Source organism: Podarcis tiliguerta (assembly GCF_965153285.1).
Source record: "Podarcis tiliguerta genome assembly, chromosome: Z".
Taxonomy (NCBI): Eukaryota; Metazoa; Chordata; class Lepidosauria; order Squamata; family Lacertidae; genus Podarcis; species Podarcis tiliguerta.
This window is the reverse complement of record NC_139553.1, coordinates 29,047,078-29,069,308: the sequence shown is the minus strand read 5'-3', so window position 1 is coordinate 29,069,308 and position 22,231 is coordinate 29,047,078. Positions and strand designations below refer to the sequence as shown.

Below are 22,231 nucleotides of genomic sequence, written 5' to 3'. Positions count from 1 at the left end.
GGTGTTTAAATGTGGGTGATGTTTTTCACTGGTGCATTAAGGAAGGGAGGAAAAAAAGACATAGAATGTGGCCTACAGAATACCAGAGAATGTGACCATGGCAAATTGTAATAGTTTTATGGGGTTCACCACCTGCAGTGGATTACATATTTATATTGCAAAATTTTCTAAATGTAATTGTTAAACATTTTTGCTAAAATCTTTGTCAGCACCACCAGCATTTTGTGCACTGATGTTTGCATTTATCAGGAACTGTTCTTTGTCAACAGCTAGTTAAAGAAATTTTACTCTCAGATTCTGTGTTAAGAGCCACCTAATTGAATTCAAGGGAGTGCATAACACAATCTGAAGTCAAAGAGGTTAGCACAGAATGGTCCTTTTAAAAACTCATTCTTGTGCCTGACTGTCCAAGTAATTGCCACCATCCCTGAGGGAAAATAATTACTAGTATAAATAAATATTTTCTTCAAAGTCCCAGTTCTCATTTTAAGTTTGCTAAGAGCTAATTCTGGTGCTTTATCCACACGATAGCTCTTGGAAATTATCCTGTAAGCATGTGGAAAAAAATCTGAGTGAAATGGGGAAATTATCCACGAAGCACTGCTACATAAACATGATCCAGAAATGTTGGATCTGGTCATCCCTAGATAAGTGATATGTAGTTCTGCCAAAAGCCTTCAAGTGAGTGGTCCTTCCTAATATCCTTCATCTCTGATAAACAGCTTTCAAACCTGCACCCATTTCAGTTTACCCTTCTTCATACTGTTGACTAGGTCATTTCTTGCTCTTAGGATCAAAGGAAGACACCTTACACTGAATCAGATTATTGGCCCATCTAGCTCAGTATTGCCTAAACTGACTGCTAGCTGCTGTTCATGGCTCCATGGAAATGCTGGGGATTGAAATTGGGACCTTCTGAATGCAAAGAAGACCTCCTATCATTGAGCTATGGTCCTTCCTGGGTAGGCCACAATCTCAATACTGCTGACACAGTAAGTATCCTTTTGCTTGTCTACTTCTGGTTTGACTTTTTGGGAAATGTAGTCACTTGCAGCTTCCATGACCAGGGTGCTTCTCCCTTATCTTCTTCACCTCTTTCCCCTGGCATGGACCCTGCCCTTGCATGGCCACAGTGTACTGGACACACACTCTGACTCTATACTATAAGAATCAAATAAGTTAGGACAGCGCCAGTTTTCAGATGGAGTTTTAATTCTGTTGAATATTCTCCATGAGGTATCTTCTGGGTGTGAAACAATAGCCTAGGATTGTGCTTGGGAAATGGATAAATCCTGAATCTTGAGCCAAATTGGGGTGCACATCAGAGGGATTTTGAGTTTGTCAGAGATAGAGCAGGATTTGGAGCTACTCAGCATGAGCCCAAATGAGGACTTCTGAAGTGCCTTGTGGTGATTTCGCAATCCAAATCTATATGCTGTAGACAAGTGTCTGTTAAAAAAATTACATTGAGGGAGCAATCCTATAGCAAACTCCACTGGGATGAAAGGGTTAGGATATCACCAGCTGAATTGGGAGGTCCCTGGCACAGCTGAACTAGGCTGGCTTAACTCCCTCATCCTTGGCTCAGCCAGAGATATACCAGAGTATCTCCTCCATCCTGACTCAGTTGGGAGTCAGTTGGCTGAGCTGAGTGCAATGGATCGTAAACTGGTTTAAGCTCTGAAAAATGAGTGCTATAGGGGCATAGTGGGGGAGGAACCAAAGAAGGGAGATGTAGGCTGGATCCTACACTGGTTCAGCTCAGTCATGTGACCTGTAAACTAGGTATAAGTTAAGGCAGCAAAAAGGGTGGTGCACCTCAAACAATATTTCAAAGGCTTCTTTTCCCTCTGCCAGTCTGAAGCCTGCTCAATTAGCAGTAGGGCCACCGCTGAATAGAGTTTGGATCTGGTGTAACTTTACGCTGTCTTAACTTACACTGGCTTGCTTTATGCCAGCTTCTTGTATATAGGGTTAATCTCTAAATGTCTCTAAGATTACCATATAAGGTAAACACAAGGGAGGGATGTTGAGGGAAAGGAAACCATGGGGGGATGGTGGAGAGAAAGCTCCACGTGACAGACAAGCCTGTAATCAGAGCGTATGATTTTATCCAGAAAGTGCAAGTTTTTCTAGTTCCCTCAACTTTAAAGGAACCATGTTAGTAACCTTTGCCATTTCATTCCATGAAGTAATTCCTCAGATGGGCATGAGCATTAAAATGTTTCAAGTCAAATTGCTCCCATCCCTAGTCTGTCAATTGTACAATAAGTCACTTCAGGACAAAATATACCAGAATTATTTAACATTCTTGGAAGAGGGTGGGAAAAGGTATTTGAAACTTTATTCTTTCTTTGTTTTGGCTTGGGAACTCTCAGCTGCTTGTATCCAATGACTTGAATCTGATTTCAGCAGAATGTCCTTTTCAGAAGGTTGCATGGTGTCAATAGCTTTGCTTTTTCCTTTGTAATGGTAATCTCTTCTAAAATATTAGTCCCTGATCATGATTCCTTCTGTGTCATCCCAAAGACAAGACCCAGGAAAACTGCTCTGGCACATAAAAACTAAAGACATTTGAGTAGTTCTAAGTGTACCTCTTTAATGTGCAACATGAGACCATTTTGGGTGGAGAAACTTACAAACATCAATTCTGGTCTTGAACACACTCCTCCTTACTCACTCTGCTGTCAAGAAATGGATGAGTCCATATTTTTAAGACAGGCCCAGAAGGCTGCATATTGGGGATATTAAATACAGTGCAGTATGGGATAGCTTCAGGTTTGTTCCCTTGGAAGTTTTGCTTCTCCCACAATTGTTATTACAATTTGTTAGTCGCTTTATCTTGCTCAGATGTACTCAATGTGACTTTCAAGCAAACAACCAGACAACATCCCCCTCCCTGATGCATTGAAACCAAGGAGAAAAAGAAATACATTAAAATCATCCCACCCACTTCTTAGGTCATAGAGGAAAGCTTTTGCCTGGTGCCTATAGGTGATGGGATGTTGCGTTTTGATTAATGCATCTGACAGAAATAGCAGAGTGATCCAATTGGCTATGGTGGGGTTCTACTGGAGTTGTGATGCACCCTTCCCCTTTTCCTGGATGAAACACTACGGGACATTTCTGTTTATGCATAGGCTGAAACCCAGTGGTGCAATAGGTAGTTTTAGCTCTGAACTTAATGGTCTTCTGCTCTCCCCCTATTTAGGTTGTAATAGGTATTGTACTTGCTTCAAAATGTGGTAAGAAAGGCTTGCTACATTTAAGGGCCCTCATTTTGCTGAGTGGGAGGGGGCTGGCACAGCTGCCCCAAAATTCTGCTCTGATGTCACACACCACTGCTGAAACCAGAAAAGCTGTTAACTCATAACCACACAGGCACACTTTTATTTCTAAGGTCTCTCCTAAAAATACTTCTCTGAAAGGCAGAACAGGGACAGTGATTTCCTAGGGAAGAAAAAGCTGTCACTCTCTCTGGTAAATGGAAACCATTTACTAGGGCTGTCATTTTGGTTGAGATTTTCTTATGTACATTTTTTAAAAAAAGTAATTTCCGAAGGATTTATTTTGTCTTGTAACTAGTCACACACATTAACTGGCACTAAGATAATATCTTTTGACCAGCTTTGCTGGTAAATCACTGGGCTATGTAATTGACTTTTGTGCAAAAATTATGCATTATAATCTCTGGAAGAAATAAAATGGAAACATGTTTAAACACTTCCTTTTCTAAATGCTTTGGAGGGCCCCCCCCTCTCCCACTGCTAGGGATAGAAGGATTTGTCAATTTTCTCATTCTCCCATCTTAAAAACAGTTCTCCACATTTCTGGAGCAATTTGATTTTTTAAAAAAATATTCTCATGAAAATTCACCAGCATTTTACTACACATTTTTCCTAATAAACACATTTTTGTATGTAGGTTTGACTAATGTACATTTCTGCAAGCAATCCCCCCTAGTATAACACATTTTTGTAGGTTATATTCACTAATATATTCATTTTTGTGTATACTTTCCCATTGTATATGTATTTTTTTGCAAACATTAATTGGTTGGAGAACATCACAAAAAATGAATAAGTGAATTTTTTTAAGGATGGCTGTGTTTCAGCTCTTATACTGTTTCAGAAATTTCAGATTTGATACATTCATTTTAATATATGAGCTTAATCAACGTAATCAAATTTCTCTCCCAACCCTAACTGGTAGTTCATTGTAGTTCAAATGAGGGGGAAATAGAAGCCCCAATTTCATTTTGTAAGTGGCATTCATTTTTTTCTTGGTGGAGCTAAAGGCTTTTGAGATGAAGATAGGCAATTGGATTCATACACATTGACCTCACAATTTTGGTGAAAGTTACATTTTCTGGGGTTGTTGTTGTTTTTATAAAAAAAGTTTTAGCATCAATATTGCTGTTCTGAAGCAGAGATGGAAAGCAGAATATTTTCACTGCAAGAACAATGATTAGCTCATAGAACTTCTCATCAATTTCCCCCTAAGATATCTTCATAAAAAGTAAGAGAAATGCAAACATCCTATAACAGGAACAATATTCCCTTTAAATGGTCCCCAAAGCACTACATTTCATTTTATACTTCCTTTAGCCTGAGCCAACCCAAGTGCTTCTGTCAGGTAACAAAGTGGTTTATGTTGATTTAAACCCCACCTTGGCCTCTCCTTGGCCACCAAAAATCACAAAAGTATTTTCAGCTACTTCCTGAGGACACCCAGCCTTATGGGTCTTTGGTGTGCCATTGTAGAACTGTATGGACAGTATGGATATCTTAAAAAGTCGAGACATCACCTTGCCAACAAAGGTCCGTATAGTAAAAGCTATGGTTTTCCCAGTAGTGATGTATGGAAGTGAGAGCTGGACCATAAAGAAGGCTGATCGCCGAAGAATTGATGCTTTTGAATTATGGTGCTGGAGGAGACTCTTGAGAGTCCCATGGACTGCAAGAGGATCAGACCTATCCATTCTTAAGGAAATCAGCCCTGAGTGCTCACTGGAAGGACAAATCCTGAAGTTGAGGCTCCAATACTTTGGCCACCTCATGAGAAGAGAAGACTCCCTGGAGAAGACCCTGATGCTGGGAAAGATGGCGGGCACCAGGAGAAGGGGACAACAGAGGATGAGATGGTTGGATGGTGTTCTTGAAGCTACCAGCATGTGTTTGATCAAACTGTGGGAGGCAGTGGAGGACAGAAGTGCCTGGCATGCTCTGGTCCATGGAGTCACGAAGAGTCAGACACGACTAAACGACTAAACAACAACAACAACAAATGGACAGTAAGCTTATGAGGGTGTTCCTGGTTATCTTAAATATTGTGATGGAACATAGTCATAGGAAGGGGGAGGTACTTTGAACAGCAGATAAGGGAAGCAGGGGGAACACCTTCCATAATGGCACAACAGAGATAAAGGCTCTGTCCCAGTCTGTTCCCTCCTGTGCTAGTATTCTACATGTGAGGAGAGGTTTGTAGAGGAACATGACACATACAACCAGTTACTATCTGAGTGCCACAGTCCACTCTGTTCAGACCCCTCAGGGTCTGAGTTTCAAGGGATGCGACCTGGGACATTGTAAAGAGGGAGCAAAGCCTGGCTCCACTTCTGTGGTGACTCACAAGCATGAAATCGCAAAATGCAAATAAATACGTCGCTTCTATTGCTATCCTAATGAACACTCTGCTAGACCTTCAACTAGTTGTCTATTATCAGGTTGAAGAAGGCTGTTTTAGAGGGGGTCGTGTCTTTTGGATAAGTATCTATAACTGACTCTGAGAAGGTTTGCAAAAAAAGAAGAAGCATAGCCTGGCCTTGAACTTTTAAATAGCTACTTGATACAGAAACGTAACATTATTCTATAGTTGGAAGGGGCTGATGGCTTGGCAAATGCCTTTTGAGATATTGCCAACGAAAAGAACAAGATTAATATGAGTGTTTGCATTTATCCAGGATTAGTCAGCTGGTTGTTGTTTTTTAAACACCCTCATTGGAAATCAATTCATCATTCAGAAGTACCTACTGACTCTCAAATGTTACAGTACTAGTGGAGAATGAGAGTTGGTATACGTATATTGTTATTTTATCCAGATGGTGCAGTATCCCATGAAGTTTGGGAAGAGCACTAATTAATTAATATACCACTTGATGAAACCTCAAAGTTTTTATAAAGGCACTCACTGTATGAGAAGACCTTGCAACAGGCCTACCCTGAAACCACGAAGCAGCTTTATTCAGAAAGACATCAACAGCCATATTTATTTGTGAACAACAAATCAACAATTCAGCCTAGCAGTAAGTGAGGCTAACGTTCAAGCTGGTTCCCATTTATGCAGGGAATCACCCTCAGGGAGGGGTTTGCAATAGATCTTGCCCCACCAATTGGTGTTTTATTTCTAAGTCTTAAAAAAAGTATTATATGTATTTTCAGAAACTGAAAAATAAAGTTAACAAACAACCACTTTTCAGTTTCTGAAAATACATATAACAAATAATCACCACATACCCACACCCCCAAGAAATATTCCATGCATGTAAAATGTACCGTATTTTTCGCTCTATAACACGCACCTGACCATAACATGCACGTAGTTTTTAGAGGAGGAAAACAAGAAAAAAATATTCTAAACGAAACAGTGGATGTATGTTTTTTATGGTTCATGCTGTGGCCACAGACATGTGATCTGACGGTGAGTTTGGGGTGACCCAGTGCAAAAATCCTGAGGATCCATGTGGATCCATGCTTTGTAACCACGTTTTAAGTGGGGAGGGAAGGAAAAGCACTCAAGGGACAAGGAGCACGCGTGGGGTGTGTGGAGAAGGATGCTGCTAATAATGCAGGAGAGGCTCCTCTCCGGCTTTGCTCCTTTACAACAAGCAGGCTCTGCTTCTCTCCCTCTGCCCCGGCAAGAAAACCACGATAGTAACCACTCTGAGACAAATCAAGAAAAATTGCGACCAACGCTCTCCCCCAACAAGCGCAGTGAGGTCAAAACACACACACACACACACACACACACACAGAACTGGCCCTAAAGGCGCAGGGCGCTGGCAGTCGCAGGGGCGCTGGGAGAGTGAATGGGAAGCAAGAGAAGGAGAAGGAGCCCTCACGCACACACAGACACACAGAGTGTCAATTCTAAAGTTGCAGGGGCACAGGGAGAGTGAACGGGAAGCAAGAGAAGAGAAGCAAGAGAAGGAGAAGGAGCCCTCACACACACAGCATGACTAAGCCACTTCTGGCAAACCAGAGCAGCACACGGAAACGCTGTTTACCTTCCCGCTGGAGTGGTACCTATTTATCTACTTGCACTTTGACGTGCTTTCGAACTGCTAGGTTGGCAGGGACAGGGACCGAGCAACGGGAGCTCACCCCGTCACGGGGATTCGAACCGCTGACCTTCTGATTGGCAGGTCCTAGGCTCTGTGGTTTAACCCACAGTGTCACCCGCGTCCCTTGCTTTCCCTTAGGATGTCCCTATTTTCACTGGAGAAATGTTAGAGGGTACGGAGTTATCTGACCCCCGAGCCATCTGAAGGCAATCCTGTATAGAGAAGGTTTTTAAAAAAATGTTTAATGTTTTATTATGTTTTTATATATGTTGGAAGCTGCTCAAAGTGCTGGGGCAACCCAGTAAGATGTGTTGTGTATAAATATTGAAATTATTATTATGGAATGGGACGTCCCTATTTTCATCGGAGAAACATTGGAGGGTATGGACCAGTTGCTGGGAATCACAAGCGGGGGGTGGGCTTCTGTGCTCAGTTCCTTCCTGTGGGCTTCCCATAGGCTTCTGGTTGGCCACTATGAGAACAGGATGCTGAACGAGAAGGGGCTTTGGCCTAATCCAGCAGGACTCTTCTTATGTTCTTATGTTCAGAGTCGGATGCATATATAATATCTGGTTCCAGCCTCAGAGGCCACAATGCAACACAGAGCTAAGTGTCTATAAGCCAGCTGATTTCAAAGGGCTTAAGTGTTCTTAACGCTGCATTGGATTGTAGCCAGTGTCCATAGATCTGATCAGACATTATGGCACAGAGTAAAAGAAAAAGTCAATACTCACCAAGAGAGGTGTATGCATGGGGGAAGGGAGCTTTTCAAATTCCTTGTCCATCCCTTTACCCCAAATAAGCTTCCCTTCTCTGTAGAAAATTGGCATGGCTTTTTTACAAGAAGATCCAGTCCCAAATGCTGACAAAACAGCACATCTAAACACAAATGCACATCTTTGTTTCAAAGTTTGCTGCTGCCAGGTGTGCATGGGAGAAATCAATTAATTTTGAGCATTTCTGATTGTATGTTAAAAAGAGTGCATTGGTCTGTGTGTTCAAAATCAATTGTCAAAACGATTGAGGATTAATAACTCTGGAATCCTAACCTTTTATGTTCCTGCAAGGCCATGTAATAGGATGATTCAAGATCTGATGCCATATTTCATTAGTACCAGAGAGGGAAACAGATTAGGCTTTACCAGAGCTGTGTAAATAACTTGTAATACTATGGATACTTCTAATACTGCAAATAATGAATAATGCATTTGACGTATTTTGCCTCATGTCCTCCTATTTCAGTAGTAGTTCGCAACACTGTTTTGCTTTGTTTTGTTTTAATTGAAGCTGTGCCTCAGTTTTAACATTTCATGATAGGTTACTTTGTGGTGGTGGATCACAAGCCACATCAGGCTGAAAAACTTTAGTGAACAAAATAAGTGACGTGTTTCTACAGTTGACCCTCTGAATATGGCATAAATGGCAAACACATATGCTCATTTGCCTTTGCCTTTAACTCCTATTTTGGATCATCACAAATCCCTGTTGTGGAGAAAAAGGTGAATCTATACAACTAAATATATTTTGCCCAAAGGTCAACCCGTTTTGGAAAACTTACATAACAACAACAACAGCAACAACCACCATAATAATAACCACAATTAATTTATTATTTATACCCCACCCATCGGGCAAAAGATGTGCTTTACCAGTTGCACTGGCTCCTGGTGGAGTATAGGGTCAGGTTCAAGCTGCTGGTCTTGACCTTTGAAGCCCTTTGTGGCTTAGGGCCCTCGTATCTACAGGACCGCCTCTCCTGGTATGCCCCGCAGAAGACCTTAAGGTCCTTGAATAACCATAGTTTAGAGGTCCCAGGCCCTAAGGAAGTCAAACTATCCTCCACCACGGCCAGGGCTTTTTCAGTGATGGCTGCTACCTGGTGGAATGCTCTGTCCCATGAGACTAGGGCCCTTCAGGATTTAACCTCCTTCCGTTGGGCCTGTAAGACAGAGCTATTCCACCTGGCCTTTAAGTTGAATTCAGCCTGATCTTTTATTTCCCTTCCTTCCCCTCCCCTTTTTATGAAGATCACCTGCTCTGAGACCCCAGAGCAAATTCTCCCCTGGCCTCCTCGCTGGCCTAAGTAGGACCAATTCAGCCACCTAGCCCTGGGGAATATCTGATTGATTTTTGAATTTTATTGTTATTCATGTTATTATTTTTATGCTGCTTTTATAATTAAGTGTTTTAAAGTGTTTTACATTTGTTGTTAGCCACCCTGAGCCCGGTTTTTGAACTGGGAAGGGCGGGGTATAAATAAAAATTATTATTATTATTATATAATTGGATCCAACTCAAGCAAGTATATTCCTACTCTGTAAAGGAGAAGGGCTCCATTGCTTGACATTTTTAAAATCCTTTTGTTCATATGCAATCTCCAGTCAAAGTGGCCTAGCTTCCAATATATACAAATATCTACTCAGTATAGAATCTGGCTCCTCCCATGGACTGAGATTAGTTTGTGAGAGTAACCCAGGGATTCAGATAGAGGAACATGACTGGGAAATGTTGTGGTCCAGAGCACTGTTAAAAACCATATCGGCAAGAATACAAGAAGTTACTCTAAAAATGCTATTGAGATATCATTGGACTCAGCTAAAGCTGAAAAGGCCACTCTAGTCGATGCTGGGGAGGCTGTGGTTCCCCTGGAATGCTACTTCTTATGTGGTTGAATAGCAGCATCATTCAGAAGTTTTGGTCTTTAGTTTCTGATATACCCATGATCACAAATCAAATGCCAACCCCAGCTCTGGCACTCCACTCCTTGAAAGGGGGCAGAAATCCCTGAATTATTGAATTAGTCCTTAGAATTCATGCTCCTAGTTGCAGACAGACTCACAGTTGCTTCTCACTGGAAATCTAACCTACCACCCCAGCTCTCAGGAGGTGTGGCTTGGAAAGATTTTAGAACACCTAACACAACAAAGGAGAGTCCTTAGACTTTAGAGGCAAGTAAAAAATAGACTGTTTTCATTTGATGTGGCATGAATTATTTTCCTGTGTCAACTCAGATGCAAAATCCACTGAACCTCCAATTTCCCAGGTTACTATGTGGAGAGGTTTTGTAGAAGATTACCGTATTTTCTTATTCCACTCTCTGCACATTCTATTTATGATCACTAGGTAAAACTTACTATGCTTTATTATTATTCCCCTTACTGTGAAAAGTCTATGTGTAACTTAAAAGGTAAAGGGTAAAGGGACCCCTGACCATTAGGTCCAGTCGTAGCCGACTCTGGGGTTACGGCGCTCATCTCGCTTTATTGGCCGAGGGAGCTGGCGTACAGCTTCCGGGTCATGTGGCCAGCATGACTAAGCTGCTTCTGGCAAACCAAAGCAGCGCACAGAAACGCCGTTTACCTTCCCGCCAGAGCGGTACCTATTTATCTACTTGCACTTTGATGTGCTTTCGAACTGCTAGCTTGGCAGGAGCAGGGACCGAGCAACGGGAGCTCACCCCGTCACAGGGATTTGAACCGCCAACCTTCTGATCGGCAAGTCCTAGGCTCTGTGGTTTAACCCACAGCGCCACCCGCATCCATGTGTAACTTATGCTTCTTCAAAAAAGAATGTTAGTGAGTTTGATTCCAGATTATTCTGTAACTACCTACTCAAGATGTAGACTCCATTGAGTTCAAAGGGACTTACTCCCAAATGAAGACTGCAGCCTGATTAACCCACAAGCCTAAAATGGGTGGGGGGTGGGGTGGCACTCATCTCCAAGTATTGACCAGTACCCCCTCCTTTTTAGGCATGCAAATATTTCAGATTTGCAATCCAATCACACTTCCTAAGGGAACTGAGTTGTTCAGCTGTGTGAAACCCATATCCAAATCATGATACTACTTTTCATTCAGATATATATATATATTTAAATATATAAAAAGCAGTGTGTGTGTGTGTGTGTGTCTCTGTCTGTCTGTCTGTCTGTCTGTCTGTCTGTAATATGGCTTTCTTCTTTGTTCTGCTTGTTATTTAGGGCTGTGCTGATGGACGTTCTGAAACCAGCCGTGAAGGTTTTGATGGGGCAGCAGTGAAAATTATGTTTCCTTTTGATCCATTATTTTTGCTTCTGTTTATATATATTTCTTTATGGGAAACCCACAACACATTTTCCAGCGAAATGCACACATACAGTCTCAGGAGCCCAGAGTACCATTTAACTGTCATTTCCTTTGATTAACCTTCACCTGATCCTAATCCCACTCCCTTAGGCAATTTCCCTTCCCTTTGTCCTGCCATTTAAATACCACTCTCTAGCAGGTGGGCCTATCTGTCATTAGAGGCCTGCCTATGTAATCTATATGTGCATTTTTGGATGCCACAATGCCAGCTTAGCTACTACGAGGCAAACAGGGACCTGCAGTGGGCTAGTGTTATAATCGCAAAGGGGTGTTTGCAACACATTGAGAGGCGATTCAAACTGGAGGAAGGAATATGGTATAGTCCTCTCCTAGGCTTGTACTGCCTCAGAACCCACATGGATAGCAGTCTTTATATGAGAGCACATTGCCAACATTTCCCCACATATGGAAAGCTTGTGTGACCGCGGTGGGGGACAGAATCTGGGGCTGAAGGTTTTTCAAACTTTACATTTCCCTGCATACATTTTGCTGTGGAAGAGACCTATTGAAAGATGACAAAGCATGCCTTTTTGCTTGTTTGAATGAACCCTACGGAATTTGCTCTCAGCAGTTACCCTCTGACAAACTTTTGCTTCTAGAAAATAGCCTTTAGTTAGAGCCCAGGGGTGTGCATGATGTTGTATCCAGACAAGCAGCACATTTACTTGGAAGTAACCTCCACTATTATCAGTTGGGCTTACTCTCACTTAGGTGTGCATCGAATTGCAGTCAAACAGCATTTAAAACTCAGTACAAATAATATGGAGTGGGGTAACAATGTAAGATAAACCTTCAAATAATTAGAATTACTTGTATCCAATCTAAGCTACATGCACTTAGGTTCCATTGAATTCAATGACTAAGTTCGCCATTGATTTCAATGGATCAGAAACACAACTAATTACTCTAGATATAAGTATTTATTTTAATTTCTAGATTGCACTGCTGTCTCTCTTTCATTTGAAACATATTGCTTATGCTGTGCTTTAAATGCTGTTATTCTGCTTGAACCGGTTTTTAGGTAGGAAATCAATTTGATTTTTTTAAAAAAATGTTTTAAGTCTTTTAATTATCGTTATAATAATTTAATTGTATATTGTATTTAATTGTATATTGTTTGAACTCTGTGTGAATCACCCAGAGGACTATGTTGATTGAGCAGTCAACAAATGTTCTAAATAAATTTGATTGTCAAGGTTCTTCGCCATATAGAGGGAGTTCATATTCTGATCTCTCCCAATTTGAAATTAGCTCACATCATCAGTTTCCAAACTCATCCTTGGGAAGGTTCCTCTGAAGAATTTCATTATTCAACACTGATATATAGATCAGTTTTCAAGTCACTGATCTTTGCAAAATTATTTCAAATCCAGATCCTGAGAAGTGGATCACCATTTCAGGGCCTTTTGTGCTTCTGTGCATCCAGTAGGAAACAGATGGGGAATTTGTTAATTTATAGGTTGACTTGTAGCTTGGGATGAAGGATAATTTCATTCAGTCTGAATTTCAAAGTCAAACCCATCTAATCCATGGTTCCCAGACTTTTATGTGGATAAAATTATCGTTCAGATAGTGCACTTCTCCAAAATTTGTGATGCCATTTTTATTCAAATATGTGTGCATTGTAAGGGAAATGCATACAATTTAGAGATGATGGATGCACAAAAATATATATTTTAGGGGGTAAATATTTTTTAGTGGAAGGTGCATGCAAAATGAGTATACAGTGGTACCTTGGTTCTCGAACTTAATCAGTTCTGGGAGTCTGTTCAACTCCCAAAGCCTTTCAGAAACCAAGGCACAGCTTCCAATTGGCAGCAGAAGCTTCCTACACTCAAGCGGAAGCCATGTCAGATGTTCAACTTCTGAAAAATGTTCGCATTTTACTTTTGGAACATTTACTTTTGGGTTTGTGGCATTCGGGAGCCGATTTGTTTGGGAGCCAAGCCATTCAAGTACCAAGGTACCACTGTATTGGGGAAAATGCAAATGATGTAAATAAAAAAAAATTCATTTAAAATCTACAGAAAACCATATAGAAGGAAGTTAAGATCAAACATTCGTGTATGAAACTGAAGTGGAAAAAAACCCACTTGCAGTAACCCAATCTGGGACTTCAGACTTCAACAGGTTTTCTGCCAGGCAGTTTAATGTGCTTAGGAATTGTCAAGTTATATTTACCCATGTAGAAATTATTGCCACATCTGTAGAACAACAGCAACAACCAAAGACTCTACACCCAGCCGGTTTCCGATAGACTCAGTAGATGAAACTGAGGATCCAGTTGTGGTACCAGGGCAATGTGCTGAAAGATAACTACTGTATTGTTTTTAGAGTGTTTCTGTTTTGGGCTAAACATTTTAGGTTGATTCAGTAAGCAAATTCATTGGTATGAATGCTTAGATTCTAATGCCTTTACACCTATTCATTCATTACACATACCTTGCTTTTCCTCAGCCTAATGATGGTTCCCAGGAGACCTCCTACCCAGTCATCTTATAGGTCAACCCTGCTTTGGTTCAGCAGTAGAACTACATCATCTATATTCATATCATTCTCTGGGTTTTCTTTGCTGTACTCTGCTGCTCCAAGCTCTTTCAGCGATTATCTTTCATTGACCAGCCATTGCATTTTAACCCACTATTTTGGAATCTCTGAACTGCATACACTGCCTGTTTAAAAGAGAATATCTCACATTTCTGTTTCTTAAAAAATCAAAATACAGTGGCCTATTTTCAGTAGCTATGTGTCGTCGAGTAAGATTGTCTTCCATAAACACGGTTTTAACAATGAGTCCATAAGTGACTGTGGAGGCCAATCTGGATCTGGGTCCACACGTCTTTCCACAGTACTCTGTGTATAATATGCTGGCTGGGGCTGATGAGAGTTACAGTCCAACAATATATGGAAGGTACCACATTGACTAGCCATGTGCATAGGTCCTAAATCTAGTAGCAGACAGCATGGTAGGGCTGCATTGCTCACCTGACCTCCCACTAGTTGCATTCACTGCTGCATACTGGGAAGGAGGAGGCATTAGGTTAGTTTCTTTTTGTACATTTACATCACACAAACCTCACCCCTGCCTCACCTCTCCCTTTATCCATCCTGGTAAACAGCAGTGATCCAACTGGATCATAGTCAGGTGTGTGGTGCAGCTCCACCACATCTTCTACAACTGCTTAAAACTGAGAGACCTGATTTCAAATCCCTGCTCAGGCCAAAAAAAAAAAAAAAAAAAAGGTTACTAGAAGAAGAAGAATTTGGATTTGATATCCCGCTTTATCACTACCCTAGGGAGTCTCAAAGTGGCCAACATTCTCCTTTCCCTTCCTCCCCCACAACAAACACTCTGTGAGGTGAGTGGGGCTGAGAGACTTCAGAGAAGTGTGACTAGCCCAAGGTCACTCAGCAGCTGCATGTGGAGGAGTGGGGAAGCGAACCCAGTTCACCAGATTACGAGTCTACTGCTCTTAACCACTACACCACACTGGCTCCTCACTAGATGTCCTTGGCCCATTCATTGCCTCTCAGCCTAGTCTACCTCTCCCTCTGAGAAAGAAAACAACTATGGGTGCTCTTCCTGGACTATTAGGACAAGACCAGGATAAAAATAAAATAAATTGATTAAGATTATGATAAACACAACTGTTGAAGGAGTATTATGCCTGCAAAACCTGGTGGATAATCATTTGGGGAGATACCCACAGAGAATATGGGTTGATCGGTGGTATTCTAAATCTAGTAATAAATATTATGGATATAAACTCACCACATATTTTGGTCTGGATCCTGATTTAGTATGCTGGTAAACCACCCACCTCAGCCTGAGGTTATTGATAGGTTGCCTGATTCAGCTCATGTCAGTCTCTTTCTCTCCCACCTTCCCCCTGATTCAGTTTGGAGAATTCTCTCCTTTGTTACTGGGAATTCCCCCCACCTTTTCAGAGAAGTGGGTGATAATTGCAGCAGCCCCTCCAGTGAAAAACACCTGCCAAATCACAAGCAAATAGATCCAAGGGCATTTAAAGTCTGGTTTTTTATTTTTAAAAATCTGTTGTTTGCTTGGAGTTGGTGGAAATTTGGTAGACATTCTGAAGGCTCAATTTCTGCCAAAGTTCAGAAAGATACCTATAGTGGTTTTCTGCAAAAGGACTGCTTTCACAATTTTGGGTAAGTAAAAAAGGAATCAATTTATCCATGTGCTTTTTGGGCAATTGGTCTGAAAACTGTGGCCACAAGAGGGGTTCCCTTGGGTAGGAAACCTGCCAAATTGCTCAGATCAGCCGAAGTACTGGGCACTTTTAAAGTTTATTTTGTGGTGGGAAAACTAAGAGAGATTTACTTTCCATGTAAAATGATCACAAGCTTGATCTGTCAGTCAAGACAAAGCTGTTCCTTCACTATCTCCCCATTCTGGTGTTTGTTGTCTCTTTGGCCATCATTCTACCTGGGTGTTCTGATAAGGTTAGATTCTTTCTTTGGTTTTCAGCACGTGCATCCCTGCATTTATTTATTTTTTTAAAATCTGAATTGTTGAAGCACTACAAAGTGCTTCCATCTATGGCATCTCACTTCGCCTCAAGATGAGGGGATCATGTCTGAATGTGTCTGAATGTAATGCATATCCCTAAGTCTTAAAAAAAACTTCTATTAAATATTGTAAGTTGAATGAAGATGGGAGTGTCAAGGATGAGCAGTGCAGCTCTGGTTGTGAGAACATCAAGAATACCATGTACTATGCAGCTCAGGATCAAGATACCTGAAAGATTACCTCATCCTTACAGTATATACCCAACCAATTACCATACTCTGCAGGAAGGCACATCTAACAAGTATAATCTCATCAGATAACCCATCACACACCTCTTTATACTGGATTTAGACACTTTAGGTGTCTATTTTTGTGATTGCAAGTTTTCTTAAACTGTTTTTGATACTGTGTTTTAATGTTGTAACCTACACTGTGACCTTGGGGTTAAGGATGGGTTAATGATGATGATGTGAGTTTGGGGGGTGAGGTTAGGCAGCATGCCTGAGCCTCTTCCAATTCTTGGATTCAGCAATGATTCAATTGTTTGAATAGCCAGACTAGCTTTCTGGTGAGGTAAGGTAAAGGTAAAGGGACCCCTGACTATTAGGTCCAGTCGTGGCCAACTCTGGGGTTGCGGCGCTCATCTTGCTTCAGGCCGAGGGAGCCGGCATTTGTCCGCAGATGGTTCTTCCAGGTCATGTGGCCAGCATGACTAAGCTGCTTCTGGCAAACCAGAGCAGCGCACAGAAATGCCGTTTACCTTCCCGCCTGAGCGGTACCTATTTATCTACTTGCACTTTGATGTGCTTTCGAACTGCTAGGTTGGCAGGAGCAGGAACTGAGCAACGGGAGCTCACCCCGTCGCGGGGATTTGAACCACCAACCTTCTGATCGGCAAGCTCTAGGCTCTGTGGTTTAACCCACAGCGCCACCCGCATCCCTGGTGAGGTAATGGCCCCCTAAGTACGGGTTGTTAAGGTAACCAAAGGAAGTGGCTCTGTGCCAGAGGACAAATGGGTGGGCCCCCTTCCCTTACCTGGCCGTTGGTGAGAAGGACAAAGGCCAGACTTATGTGAGAGAGCTAGAAGCAGGTGGCAGGCTGAAGTCTATGAGGGAGAGCCATGCTTGATTTCTGTTGGAATTCAAGGCTGTGACTATGGGGGAAGCAACATCTTCTTGGAGTGTTAATCCTGGGGACCCCTCCATCACAGCCTAAGTTTGTATAGATGTGTAAATGAGCCATATATCCTAAAGACTCCACTGTCCCTCATTCCCAGGAAACCAAAGTTTGGGTAAGTGCCTGGAACCCCTGGTATCTCGCACTGCTTTGAGACTGGGGTGAGATGCAACAATAATATTGATACTGGACATCTAAAGTGGTGACACCTACCCTTTGGAATTCTCTCCTGCTACATATTAAAAGGTAAAGGGACCCCTGACCATTAGGTCCAGTCGTGGCCGACTCTGGGGTTGCGGCGCTTATCTCGCTTTATTGGCCGAGGGAGCCGGCGTACAGCTTCTGGGTTAATGATGATGATGTGATTTTGGGGGGTGAGGTTAGGCAGCATGCCTGAGCCTCTTCCAATTCTTGGATTCAGCAATGATTCAATTGTTTGAATAGCCAGACTAGCTTCCTGGTGAGGTAAGGTAAAGGGACCCCTGACCATTAGGTCCAGTCGTGGCCAACTCTGGGGTTGCGGCGCTCATCTCGCTTCAGGCCGAGGCAGCTGGCATTTGTCCGCAGATGGTTCTTCCAGGTCATGTGGCCAGCATGACTAAGCCGCTTCTGGCGAACCAGAGCAGTGCACGGAAACGCTGTTTACCTTCCCACCAGAGCGGTACCTATTTATCTACTTGCACTTTGATGTGCTTTTGAACTGCTAGGTTGGCAGGAGCAGGGACCGAGCAACGGGAGCTACATATTAGGCAGGCACAATATTCACTGTCATTACAGTGTCTATTGAAGACTTTCTTCTTTCAACAAGCCTTTTACCTGAAAATTTTTATTTCAATGGGCATCTGCACTGGATTTGAAATTCCTTTTATTTTTGGATTTGTTTTAATTTTTTATATGCAATTGTTTAAACTGCATGCAGGTCTTTTATTTTTGATGCTTTTTTGTGTAAGTGCTTTGAGATGCTTCATAGGAAGTGATTAATAAATGAAATAAATAACAAAAATGAAATACGGTAAATATTGTCATATAGGAAAGGGGGGAAGTGCAGAGACTATGTGAGAGGCAAACAACTTCCTTCCCCACCACAGGATTTTTGTGCCTTCAAAGCAATTCTATTTAATTTCAAAATTGTAGGGCCAGATGCTGAAACAGCATCTGTACCCACAAAGGTCAATGATATTGATAGTGTCTGCCTTCTCCCAGGAAGTTCATCAATGAGCAAATTCAAGTGATCTTTCTCCATCGTCCTCAGTTCAGCTTGTAACATCTTTCTCTCTCTTTTGAAAAAGGGAGATGTGTTTCTAATGACGCTATGCACTGATGGATGGAATGGAAACAAATATATCAGAGATATATTTGGCATTATTCCTGTATTTGTTGCAGCATCAAGTAAGGGGTTAATGTGAACCAGAAACTCATTTTTTAATGCCAGTCCTGGGAAATGTGAAATAATAATGAGGATGAGGTGGCAGGTTCAGCACTGACACAGGGAAGTGTTTGCAAAATTTATTTATTTTATAAAAAGACCAAAGAATGGTCCCATATTGCAAAAAAAAAAAAAACAAAAAAAAAAAAACAAGGTAGCATATAGATGTAATACACAATAAAAAAATTGAAAATAATGTTAATGAATTGTGCAATGAGCAAAATTTAAAATATCAAAAAATGACTTAAATCATTGGCCACAAGGAGTCTAGCAAGGAAAGAATACAGCAAGATGTGCCTCAATCTCCATTGAGATTGTATGGAGCCACTACCAAAAAGTTCCTTCACTGAACCTCCACACTACGCACCTCATTTAACATAGGAAATACCAGGACAACTTTTTATGACGAATGCTCCTACTAACTATGGCATTTGATATGTGATGCCACTTTCACACGTGTAAGTTATTGATGTTGCAGTGATCAAATGCTGAACATGCCTGTGTGGTCTGGAGATGAAACCAAAGGTTTTCATACATATTTTTTGTAAACTGCTTTGCGCATTTTTTAATTTTTTATTTTACAATGAGGCATTGTATAAATTTATGAAATAAACAAGTAAACGCACACACACACATGCCACATTTTCTCCAAGGAACTCAAGGTTGCATAAATTATTCTCTCCTCTTTCATTCTTTCCCCTTTGAGGTGGGCTACACTGTGAAAGACAAAGGGGGAGAGAGTGGTCCAAGGTCATCCTGTGAGTTTTATGGTTGAGTGGAGATTCAAAACCAGGTCTTCCCAGGCCTAGCCTGACATTAATTGTCACACCGTGCAGGTTCTCAAGTCACATCAACGCTATGATTTCAAAGTGGGCACCATTGCAATTCGAAGAGAACAAGGGAGGTGTTCATGGTGCGTTCTGGCACCTCTTTTTCTAGAAAGCTAGGACTGCTTAGCACCATTAACAAACTACAGTCCTTGGGATTCTTAGGCGGGAGCTGTGACTCTTAATGTGTTATGAAAGTACTTTATGGTATGGATGTGACCTCAGCATGAACCCAGGCCTCTCATAATACTCAGCAAGTTAATCAACCACAGTATCCTCTCAACATTCATCTCCAGTTCTTAAAGTGCATTGAACTGTTGCATGTGGGTTCAGCAATTTGGGCTCCCAAAGCCAACTGCTCTGGTAGGCTGTGTGGAAGACTACACATACAGTAAATATATCCAACAATCACATTGTCTTGACCTTGGGATTTTTAATGTGCACATGCACATACCTAGCCAATCTCCAACGGTGCACATGATGATGTTACTGACCAGAAGAAAACTCTCCTTGAGCTGGTGACAACCCACACATCAAATGAACCCAAAGTTGGGTGTTGTTGTTGTTGTTGTTTAAAAAAGATGCACATGTATGGTAAAATTGTAAACCACACCGAGTGCCTTGGCAAAAAAGGCAACAAACAAACAAACAAACCTGCTACCAAGAGAATATCCTTACTGCACAAATGAAGTCCATGCAATGGACTTAAAAAATATTGTGAATGCCTGAGAATGAATCATACATCCAATTATGATTAGATGCACATCTTTTAAACAAAAATAGAGAAATGGCGGCCCTTCAGAAGCTGTAGGATTAGAACTCCCAGCAAGCATGGCAGTGATCAGGAATGTTGGGAATTGGGGTCCAACAACATTTGGAGGGCTGCAGCTTCCCCCAATGTTGTGTAAAGGCTTACTGTGGATAAAGGACTGAATTGGACCTCACTTTTTGGATTACATCTATACAGTGGTGTAGCGTGGGTTGTCAGCACCCGGGGCAAGGCAAGTAATTTGCCCCCCCCCCGCTGCACTGTCCCTCCCCCAGATAGTCCCTTGCTCTCTCTCCGCACCGCACGCCTGGCACCCTCCCCTCCACAGTGGGTGGCAACCCGGCGGCTCGGATCGGATTCACACAGCCAGCACTGCAGTGAGAGAGAGTGAGTGAGCCAGGTAGGGGCAGAGAGCTGCGAGTGCGAGCGCCCCCCCCAGATGTTGTGCCCGGTGCGGCCGGCCCCCCCTGCACCCCCCACGCTACACCACTGCATCTATATAAGAAAATGGCAGTTCCCCTGGGCTTATATATTCCCCAGACTAAATTGCAGTGTGGGAAAAGAGGAAGGGGATCCATGAGCAAAACGGAAGAATCTCCATTTGTTTTCTTAAGCTCTTTCTCTGGATAACCAAATGATCAATTCTCACTGTGTGCAGAAGAAAATTGAGTTAAGTTTCGTAATTTGCTGGTGCTGCTAGAGCTGTGGGTTTTGCTTCGTTTTTTTTAAGGGGATGGGGAATCCTTGATTTGGACCATCCTGTTAAAATCTTATGGGTTGTGTTCTTTTTTAGCATTTGTATTATGTTCAAACACAGTTTGTCAGACAATGGTGGACTTTTGAAAAGATAACCACTCTTGATATTTTGTGCCTATTAGCTTTCGCTCTTTCCTTATAATTCTGAGTCTGGCAATGGCAAGTTCACCGACTCCAGATTTGAAACTTGATTTCCTTGGCATCACAGCATTAGCATTCAGCTGTGGGATGTAACATAATAGTATTATAAGCAACCTTCCATCCTGTTGTCATGGATGCAACACAACCCAATATTGATAGCAATATAACACCAGAACATTATGAAATCTCATTTTTATCTACCAATTTTAATTTAATTATAGTGGAAATTATTTTCAAATATCAAATGTGCATTTATTTTTTTCTCACCTACCCCCATTTAAAGGCATTTATTCCATTAGCATTACATAGCAGAATTCTCTTTGTCCAATGTTCCTTTTCTTTGTAGTCGAAATATATGTCAGTGTTAGTTTTGGAGACTATTTGAAATAAGCTTCCATAAAACGTATTTGTTTCTGAGTCAGGGTGGTGTTATTTATTTATTTGCAAATGAATTTTAAAGAACATTTGCATTTCTGCTACAAGGGCTGCATCACACTACTTGCAAATAGGGATGGATGGATCAATCTGTTTCCAGTTTATGACAATTTTGCATGCGTTTAGCCATAACTCTGTTCCATCCTGTTTCTACATTAATCTGCAATATTCGATTTTAGAAAGAACATCTGTACAGAAATTGGCTTTTAATCTTTATTTTATTTTTATTTTTTTGGTACGGTATTCCATTTTCCACAACAGAACCATATAAAATTACAAAAGGTATGTTTGTCCAAGAGAAATAAATTGCTAAAATTTCTGCTTTGAGGTTGTTGTTTGTTTGTTTTTTACATTCAAGCGGTACATAAATATTATGAAATAGATCATGAAGATTCATAGAGAAGCTGCGTCATCTTTTGAGTCTATTAGGAACAAAAAAGTGAAATGCACATTGAAGTATGGATCTAAAGGATCCTTAATTGCATAGTTTATCTCAAAAATGCATTAAAATATATATTTTATCCCAATGTATGCATTTTAAAATGCATTTTATCCTAATAAACACACACACACTCCCTGATACTTCTTTGAGCTGAGAACTATACTGCAAAATTTGGAGAAGTGCAAAATCCAATGGATATTACATTCTGTAAGGGATGGATGAATCCATCAGTTTCACTTTCTCTCCACTTCTCTTCTT

At 41.4% G+C, this 22,231-nt stretch overlaps 1 long non-coding RNA gene across 1 annotated transcript in view; it reads left to right on the top strand.

Annotated features, from left to right (window-relative positions):
* Nucleotides 1–22,231, top strand: part of LOC310669721 — a 94,870-nt gene that overhangs the window by 49,301 nt on the left and 23,338 nt on the right. The window contains exon 2 of the long non-coding RNA XR_014507318.1: nt 792–992. This is a non-coding gene — a long non-coding RNA (uncharacterized lncRNA). The remainder of the gene's footprint in view (nt 1–791; nt 993–22,231) is intronic.